This window comes from Palaemon carinicauda, chromosome 29 (genome assembly GCF_036898095.1).
Source record: "Palaemon carinicauda isolate YSFRI2023 chromosome 29, ASM3689809v2, whole genome shotgun sequence".
NCBI classification, from domain to species: domain Eukaryota; kingdom Metazoa; phylum Arthropoda; class Malacostraca; order Decapoda; family Palaemonidae; genus Palaemon; species Palaemon carinicauda.
This window is the reverse complement of record NC_090753.1, coordinates 91,208,439-91,218,327: the sequence shown is the minus strand read 5'-3', so window position 1 is coordinate 91,218,327 and position 9,889 is coordinate 91,208,439. Positions and strand designations below refer to the sequence as shown.

The window sequence follows — 9,889 nt, the reverse complement described above, 5'->3', positions numbered from 1 at the left end:
TGTAAAACGTGATTTGTTTGAAGAAAACTATTCATTCACATGTTATTTTTTGTCAAAATTATAAGATGCCATTTGTTCATTAAAAAAACTATTCATTCACTTAATTTTTTTCCTTTTTTATTTTTTATTTTTTTATTATGATGATAGCCCTCATACACAGGATAATGATTTTCATTTTAAAGTATAAAATTTCTAAAAACATTTAATTTCCACAAAGCATTAATTTCCTCTATTTTCTCTTCAGGAAATGATAATCAGGAGCTCATGAAACGGAACAGATGAAAAGCACGACCCCACTCAGCCCACTGCCAGTAGAATTAAGCAAGTTCTACCATCAAGTTTTAGTCCCAGCATTGTTTCTTGGGTTACTCTACAATTGGTCGTCTTGTGTTAAATGTAAGTTTTTAATAATAGTTTTTAATATGTAAGGAAATTAAAATGTTTTATTCAATTTGGCTATAGATAATCATAGGTTTGCAATGTTAATTTAGTAAGAGGGAAATCACCAATCTGTAAATATACATAGAGAATTTAAGGGAATTATTAGTTTCAAAATTAGAATTGGGTGAGTGAGTGATATAAATAACGCAAAGGAAATAGGCAAATGTGATGATCATTGAATAAACTAGTTTGAAGTGGAATATACGGAGAGAAGTTACGGGTATGAGCAGAGAACTGGGTGACATGGCCTGTATTTCCTACTGTCCTTTTATCATTTCACGAGAAATTGTGAATTTTACTAAAGCTTCCGAGACAGATTAAACAGTTACACTGTTAGAAAAAACCGTAATTTTTATCGGAAATTCTCCGTAAAAACATTGTTCTAAACCATATTACAGTAAAATACAGGCGCCTGTATTTCTACCTTTATCTTTAGGGAATGAAGACCGTAATATCACTCTTTTACGTCAATAAAACCGTTCTTAAAACGGTAAAATTCCTTTAATATATGCTGCCAGACTTTTACCGTTTTTCAATGCAAAATATTGTGTATATTGGTATGAAAAATACCTCACTTTTCCTATAAAATTCACGTTTTTCTAGTATTTTGAAATTAGTATTAAGCAATTTTAAAGACTCCTAATTGCTAGGATAAGGACAGTTGAACGATAATTTTTGTATTTACCCCTTTCCTTAAGAATTGACTAAGGTTGTTTGAATGTTACCCCTTTCCTAACGGTTGTGTAGCCCCGAAAGGAAAAAGGAATGCCAGTGTTTAAAAAGACGACATAAAAGATTGCAAAATACTAAGACTAAATATTTTGTGTATTCTTATCAGGCAAATACTTTTTCCATCACTGGAGATTAAGCATGTCAATATCTTTGCTCAGTGGTAGACATGTCTGAGATGGCTATTCGTTGTGGTATTGTGGTCAACTATTGCATAATAAAGTGATTGAAAAGTGTCGTATTTTAGGTTTCATGCAGTTATTGTGCCAATGTGTTAAAATATATAGAATTCCAGATTTATAAAAAAAAAAAAAAAAAAAAAATTTAAAGGTTTAAAGACCGTTCATGAATGGCAGAGGCAAGGGACAGTGACATTGCCCTACTGAGCTGGACAATTCCCTAGAGACACACCATATTTACATATGAGCAGCGCCCAAGCCCCTCTCAGACCAAGCTGGGACCAAGGAGGGCCAGGTAATGGCTGCTGATGACTCAGTAGATAGACCTGTAGGTTCCCCCTAACCCCCATCCTTATCTCACAAGGATGGTGAGGTTGCAGCTACCAAAGAAACAGTTTAAGTGGTACTCGAACTTCAGTCCTGCGTTCACCAGTCAGGGACGTTACCACATCGGCCACCTTAACCCCTTTTTTTTACAACTGACTTCGTATCCTACAAAGTTTTCCATGCAGCCGGGAAACAACTAAGATCAGAATCGAGCCGGATACCAAATAGGTTTAGTTTGCCACTATCGAAATAGTCAAAATAGCCAATGCTATAAGCGATAAGGAATGGTCCTCGCAGAGAGATTAGGTGGTGCTAAAATATAATACAAAGCCTTGGTTTTTAATAAACTCTTGATGAATTCAGAATATCCTTCCATTTGCAGCTAGTAACGAAGGCAATGATAGTGTAGATGACTCTGGGTTACTATGAACCTGCATTAAACACTGCCACTTATATCTATTCATATATAATCACTTACGTTCACAGTTTTGCCTAAATTATCAATTTGAACCATAAATGTATCAATTTTAACATTGTATGCCATCGAATACTAACTTATATTGCAAGGAAAGTATTTTGCAGTCAAAATTATAAATTATCAACAACCTATTATATACTTTTAACTTAGTAATTGACATCGCCAGTTCTCTTAAAACAATGTAACTTAACCTAACCTAACCTATTATTTACTTTAACTTACTAATTGATATGACTAATCCTCATAAATCCTTACCTAACCTTAACTAACCTAATATTTACTTTAACTTACTAATTGATATCACCAATTCTCATAAAACCTAACCTAACCTAACCTAATCTATTATTTACTCCATTTTCCTCAGTTCACCATTCCTGCTAAAGACAAAATTATGGGATTAGGCAAATAAACTGGAGACCGAACAAAAAACAAACGAAAGGCAAATAAATTGGAGAAAAAAAATAGAAATAGAAAAAACGTAGTACCACTACAACAAAAGTCATAACACAGTAAACTCTGTTGTCAGTAGAACCCGAAAGACAAATAAATACAGAATTGGTAGAACGGAAGCTGTTAGGATTTTTTGTTTGGCTGTGTGATGTGTCCCAGAAATACGTCAAAAACTATCCAAAACAAAGATATTCCAGGAATTTTTCGTAGATTTCGTGAACAAACTTGCTGGAATCCTGAACATGGAGCTCTGGAAGTTAGTTTAGAAAAAACTGTATACGACAATTTAAAACTAGAGGTAAAGGAATATGGCTCTTGAAAACGAACATTTTCTGAGTTGCATAGAAATATGAAATTTGTAATTCCTTAATTCCTCTAACAAGCAATTAGTGATAGGTTGACCACACGGTCATATCGGGCCTGTCGTAACTCTAAAAGGTGGGTCCTAGAAGGATTGATTCAAGGATCAATCCTCCTAGGGGGCCTAGGAGGATTATCTTTATCAATCCTCCTAGGGGGCCTAGGAGGATCATCTTTATCAATCCTCCTAGGGGGCCTAGGAGGATCATCTTTATCAATCCTCCTAGGGGGCCTAGGAGGATTGTTTATCAATCCTCCTAGGGGGGCCTAGGAGGATTGTTTATCAGCCCTCCTAGGGGGGCTTAGGAGGATTATCTTGATCAATCCTCCTAGGGGGGCCTTAGAGGATTATTAACATTATCAATCCTCCTAGGGGGGCCTTAGAGGATTATTAACATTATCAATCCTCCTAGGGGGGCCTAAGAGAATTGATAAAAGTATCAATCCTCCTATGGGGCCTAGGAGGATTAATTCTTCTTTGACCATAGTTGCTTTGGCTAATATTTAATGGCCGGATGCCTTTCCTGCCGCCAACCCTCCCCATTTACCCGACTTGGGACTGGCACTAAGTTGAGGCTGGCTTCCCCCCCCCCCCCCTCAGCGGCTGGGTAAATGGGGAGGGTTAGCGGCAGGAAAGGCATCTGCCCAACAAATATTAGCCAAAGCAACTATGATCAAAGAAGAAAAATTAATCCTCCTAAGCCCCATAGGAGGATTGATACTTGTATCTAGGAGGATTGATACTTGTATCAATCCTCCTAGGTCCCCCTAGGAGGATTAATAAAGATAATCCTTATCTTTATCAATCCTCCTATGGGGCTTAGGAAGATTAATACTTGTATCAATCTTCCTAGGGGGCCTAGGAACATGAATAATAATAATATTAATACTCCTAGGGGGCCTAGGAGGATTAATACTAGTATCAATGCTTCTTGGGAGCCCTAGGAGGACTAATACTAGTATCAATCCTCCTTGGGGGCCCTTGGAGGATTAATACTAGTATTAATCCTCCTAAGGGGTGAAATCTCCTACCCCTCTTTTTTTGGATGGTGATAACTTTTTTATTTATTCCTCCAATGGTAAATCTCAACCTTGCCTGTAGTTTCATGGACATTAACATTTTTTACCATTTACATATGGACATTTACTCGGTCGTCTTAATAGATTTAAGTAGGGTGGACATTTCCCCCGTCCTCCACCTACGTGGGGTGGCTGAGTGCTTAAGTGGATGGCACACACGCATACACAGAGAGAGAAAGAGAAAGAGAGAGTGTACCACGGCCATTTGCTAAACTTGTTAACAGTCCTGAAGGTTATTCATTAGAATTATTTCTTATTTGAAAACTTCTACTTTTAATTCTACTTAGAGTATTATTTCTATTTCCACACACACACACACACACACACAATATATATATATATATATATATATATATATATATATATATATATATATATATATATATATATATATATATATATATTTCTTGTACAGTCAAATTCAATAGTCTGTTAACAATCACACAGTTACTTCCCTTGTTTAGTGAGCGCGTTAGGTTCGCCGACTAGATAGAATTTCAACGGATTCTTAAACTTGAATGTAGCCTATATTCTTTAGGTATTTGGTGAATCATAAAGTGCATTAGTTAATTGTTAGATCCACATTATTACATCACTTCGAAACTGTCGGAAACTTTTTTTTTTTTCGTGAATCATACAGCGCATTAGTTAATTTCTAAATCCACTTTATAGCACTTTGTAACTGTTTAAGTTTTTTTTAAAAAAACCTTTACATCATCAGTCTTAGTAAAAAAAAAATCATAAAACCTTCAAATCATCAGTCCTAGTGAAAAAAATTTAAAACCTTTACATTATCAGTCTGGCTTAGAAGAATTTTTTAAAATCTTTACATTGTACCAACCGTGTGTCACACGATCGTACATGATTCATTTTGTATAATATATGCTTTTATCTTTGCTCTTCCCTCGCACTAAAAAGAACCAGAATAAACATGTCTGCGTTTCTCCTATGTAACATTGTCTGTTTCTCGAACATGTAATTTCCTGTTGCCTTGAGGTTTTGTATATAAAGGAGTGTGTTCTATGATAAATTAACTCAGTTGCTTTCACACTGCCTTTGAGTTCACAACCTTCTCTCGGCCCGTCACATTGGTGACCCCGGAAGTCGACTCGCTCCCACCGCCTTCCACCCCCACCCCCCTCACCTCTATATCGTTGGTACTATGACAGACTCTACAGAAGTTGGCGCTGCGGCTGCCCCATTGAAACTTTCACCGTTTGCCAGCGGAGAGGTGTTTGCTTGGTTTGAGAGTGCAGAAGTCCAGTTTCACATCAAGGGCGTGACTCGCTCAACCACCAAAGCAGATTATGTTCTCGCGGCGATACCCGAGGACACCTTCCCGGAAATATCCGACTGGCTTTGTGAACAAGGAGACACGCCAATAGCGTATGACGCCCTCAAAACATACCTTCTGCAGCAGTACTCGCCGTCGCCAGCCGCCCGTGTAGCAAAGCTTTTTCAGTTCTCGCAACAACCGTTGGGGTACCAAAGGGCTTCGCTTTCCCTCAGGGAAATGACCAGTATCGCTCGCCTTCAACCTGCCGCAGACGGCTCTCCTCGTGAGGTGAACCTACTTCGTACCCTTTGGATACGCCGTTTACCCGGACCTATACGCGCTGCCATACCCGATGTCGATAGTTTACCCATAAAGGACTTGATGACCAAAGCCGACGCCCTTATGGACAGCCACTTCAAGACCTCCATCAACGCCTCCACCCCTGACGAAGAGGATGCCTATTCAACGTCAACCGAAGCTGACATGAATGCCGTAGGACATACACGCCTACACCGTGACGTGCCGAAACAGCGACAAAGCCGCCCACCACCCACCGATCGCTCGCACACCAACAAACTACTTATACAGCCACTTACTACCTCCCATCCGCCGTAGTTTTGCTACTACCACTTCAGATTCGGGGCAACTGCGAAGAAATGTGCCAAGGATTGTCAGTGGCCAAAAAACGTGTAAGTAGGCCATCGCTCGTGGCGGTGGCCTCCCGTGTTTCTAATCTTTTCTTTTTACATGATGCAGGAACGGGCGTGCGATTTTTGGTAGGCACGGGTGCTTGTCGTTCTCTTTTGCAAAGGAAACTCAAGACACAACGTAGTCTGTCTACATCTGCCGACGTCCGCTTGGTAGCTGCCAACGGATCTGCGATACCCACCTACGGTTACGAGAACCTCACATTATCGTTTGGAAACGGTAAATTCAATTGTTAGTTTCTCGTTGCTGACGTCACATTGCCAATCCTCGGTGCGGATTTCCTCTCTCATTTCCACCGTCTGGTCGTTGTCGTCCACCGACGATTGGTCAACGCAGACTCGTACTTGTCGACACCTCTTCAACCCGCCCCCTCTAACCTCGCTCTCCACATTAGCGCACCCACGGATGCCTACGCCCACCTCCTCACGTCGTACCCGGAAGTTTTCCGTCCAGAACTTCGCCAAACGCCCACGGTTCCTGCCAAGCACGGTATTTATCACCATATCAAGACGACGGGACCCCCAGTCTTCACAAAATTCAGACGTGTGGCACCGGAACAATTGGCAGCCGCCAAACAGACGTTCGCCGAAATGGAGGAAATGGGCCTTTGCTAAAAGGCCTCCAGCCCATGGTTGTCACCCTTACACATCGTTCTGAAGAAAGACGGCTCCCTCCGTTCGTGCGGGGATTACAGGCGCCTGAACATGCAAACAGAACCTGATCACTACCCCCTCCCAAACATTGCTGACGTGACCTCCTACCTGCACAAAGCAAAGGTTTTCTCTACGCTCGACCTCCTGAAGGGGTATTATCAGGTGCCTATGAACCCAGACGACATCCCCAAAACTGCCATCACCACTCCGTTTAGTACATACACCTTCAATTACTCCTGTTTTGGCCTTCGTAATGCTGGGGCCACGTTTCAACGTCTTATGGATGGCATCTTAGGGGACCTCCCTTTCTGTGTATGTTATGTGGACGAAATACTTGTGTTCTCCTCCTCAAAATAGGAACACCTCCGTCACCTGCGCATCGTGCTCGACCGCCTACAACAAAACGGCCTTGTAGTCCGATATGACAAGTGTACCTTTGGCGCCAACGAAGTGTCGTTCTTAGGGCACCGCATCACTCTTGAAGGAGTCCACCCCCTCCCTGAGAAGGTAGCAGCCGTTCAGAACTTCCCCATGCCCTCAACCGTCAAAGCTCTGTAGGAATTTTTGGGCATGATCAACTATTATCACCGCTTTCTGCCAGCCATTGCCGCCACTCTTGCTCCCTTCTACACCTCCCTCAAGGGCAAGCCAAAGGACCTGAAGTGGGGTCCCCTTCAAGAAGCAGCCTTCTGCAATGCAAAGAAGGCCCTATCAAATGCTGCGGCTCTCACTTTTCCTATCCCACATGCCCCTCTCCTTCTCTCCACTGATGCCAGCGACATCGCTATTGGTGCAATACTCGTGCAGGTGGTCAACGGCTCGCCCCGCCCATTGGCCTTCTTCAGCAGAAAACTGTCCAAGGCAGAATCGGGTTATTCTACCTTCGATCAAGAATTTGCTGGCGGTGCACTTGGCTGTCCGTCACTTTCGCCATTTCTTAGAAGGTACGCCCTTCGTCATTCGCACAAACCACATGCCTCTGGGGCACGCCTTTACTCGACAGTCTTATGCCTGGTCTGCCTGGCAACGCCGACATCTCTCCGCCGTAGCTGAATACAATTGCACCTTTCAATACGTCCCTGGGAAAATGAATCCCGTTGCCGATGCCCTGTCAAGAAACACGTTGGCTGCCATTCAACTTGGATTGGATTACAATGCCCTGGCTGAAGCCCAACGACAGGTTCCAGCGTATCAAACATGTAGGACATCCTGCACGTCCCTCCGTTGGGAAGACTTCCCCCTCGAAGACTCCAAAACCACCGTCCTCTGTGACGTCAGTACTGGTAGACCGCGACCTTGGATTCCTGCTCCAATGCGACAGCAGGTGTTTGATTTCATTCACGGCCTTTCACATCCCTCGTGCCGTTCTACTGCACAGCTGCTGAAGGCAAAGTTTATTTGGCACGGCATTTCTAAGGATGCTAAGGATTGGGTCCGCGCCTGTACTTCTTTGCCAAACTTCCAAATTACATCGACACACGGATTCAGGAGTGGGCACCTTTCCTCAACCTCAGCGTCGTTTCGCACGCATTCACGTCGACGTTGTAGGCCCCCTACCCACATCACAAGGACATCATTACCTGTTTACCATCATCGACCGCTCCACTCGTTGGCCTGAAGTCATTCCCATGGAAACTGCACATCCGCCTCATGTACTTCTGCCTTACTCTCTGGATGGGTTGCAAGATTTGGTATTTCTGAGCATATTACTTCCGACAGGGGAACCACTTTCACCTCTCAATTGTGGACATCATTAGCGAATCTCCTGGGCATCACCCTACATCAGACAATGGCCTACAACCCCGCTGCCAATGGAATGGTTGAACGTTTTCATCGCACCCTCAAAGCAGCTTTGATGCCCCGCTGCAAGGATTGCAACTGGTTTACTCAGCTTCCCTGGGTCCTCCTGGGATTAAGGACTACTCCTAAAGACGCCCTCGACGTCTTGGCAGCTGAAATGATGTATGGCGACCCGTTGGTCGTCCCTGCCGAATTTTTTGCTTCTACATCCTCCGACGATCTCCAGCGCATACGTCACGTCGTGGGAAAATTTACTCCATGCTGCCAGACTTACAAGCCCCCAGCGAAGCATCACATACCAACAGACTTGCACTCTGAAATGCACGTCTTCCTGCGCAACGACACCAGCAAGCCACCACTAACGCCCCCTTACACGGGCCCTTTCCTTGTGATCCGATGCAGTCCGAAAGCATTCCTCCTAAACATTCGGGGCAAAGAAGACTGGGTCTCCATTGATCGTCTAAAACCTGCTTATCTTCTGCTAGATGACCCGCCTACAGTTCACCTCTCTAGATCAGGGCACCCTATTTAACCCTTGTGGTCTGTTAAAATTTTGGTAACATCTAATCTGTTCCGGGTCAAAATGACCTGTCTTATAAATTCTGACAGTTCCTTGCCATACAAAGTACTTTTTAGAATTATTTGCATGTCCAGGGTACACTGCAAGAATGTTATTATCATTTAGGCTCCAAATCTATCTCTAACAGCCAATTACTTTATTGAAAAATAGGTTTCAGTTGAAATTATTACAGTTGAATATTGTGACACCATGGATTTACATCTAATTTTTGGGAAGATTGCTGTTACATTGCTAAATATTTTTGCACATATAACAATATCCTCTTTTTGCATAAATTTTCTAAGATTTAGAATGGCCAGCGTTTATAGAGAGCTTACAATTTTAGTAATTCACCCGTTTTATAACATCTATACTGTTCCGGGTCAATATGACCCGTCTCATAAATTCTGACAGTTGTCCGCCATACAAAGTACATAATTGATTACCTTGTATGCCCAGGGTCTACTACATGGAAGTGACTCTCATTTAGACCCCACACCTAACCCTCCCAACCACCCTACCTTATTAAAGATTAGGAATTAGTTGCATTTCTTGCACTTGAACATTTCAACAGCATGCCGCTTACATGTTTTTCGGCAGACAGAACATATTGTGGTTACTTTGCTGTCATTTTTACACATATGATAACACTGTCTCTTTGCAGCTTCTTCTTGAGATTGAGAATTATTATATTCTCTAGAAGGTCTTGCAGCTTCAGCAACTCGTCGGGCTTTTGGCGTCCTAGGCAACGATACCCTTGAAGACAATACAGGTTGGACTAAGTTCATGAAGGAAAATTCTTCTCTTGAAGGTATCTTTTGTTCTCCAGTTAGGTTGCACTAGATTCCA

At 42.5% G+C, this 9,889-nt stretch overlaps 1 long non-coding RNA gene across 1 annotated transcript in view; it reads left to right on the top strand.

Annotated features, from left to right (window-relative positions):
- The first annotated feature begins 249 nt into the window (after positions 1-249).
- LOC137622869 (uncharacterized) overlaps positions 250-9,889 on the top strand; it is an 86,164-nt gene continuing 76,524 nt past the window's right edge. Inside the window, exon 1 of the long non-coding RNA XR_011040506.1 lies at positions 250-396. This is a non-coding gene — a long non-coding RNA (uncharacterized lncRNA). The remainder of the gene's footprint in view (positions 397-9,889) is intronic.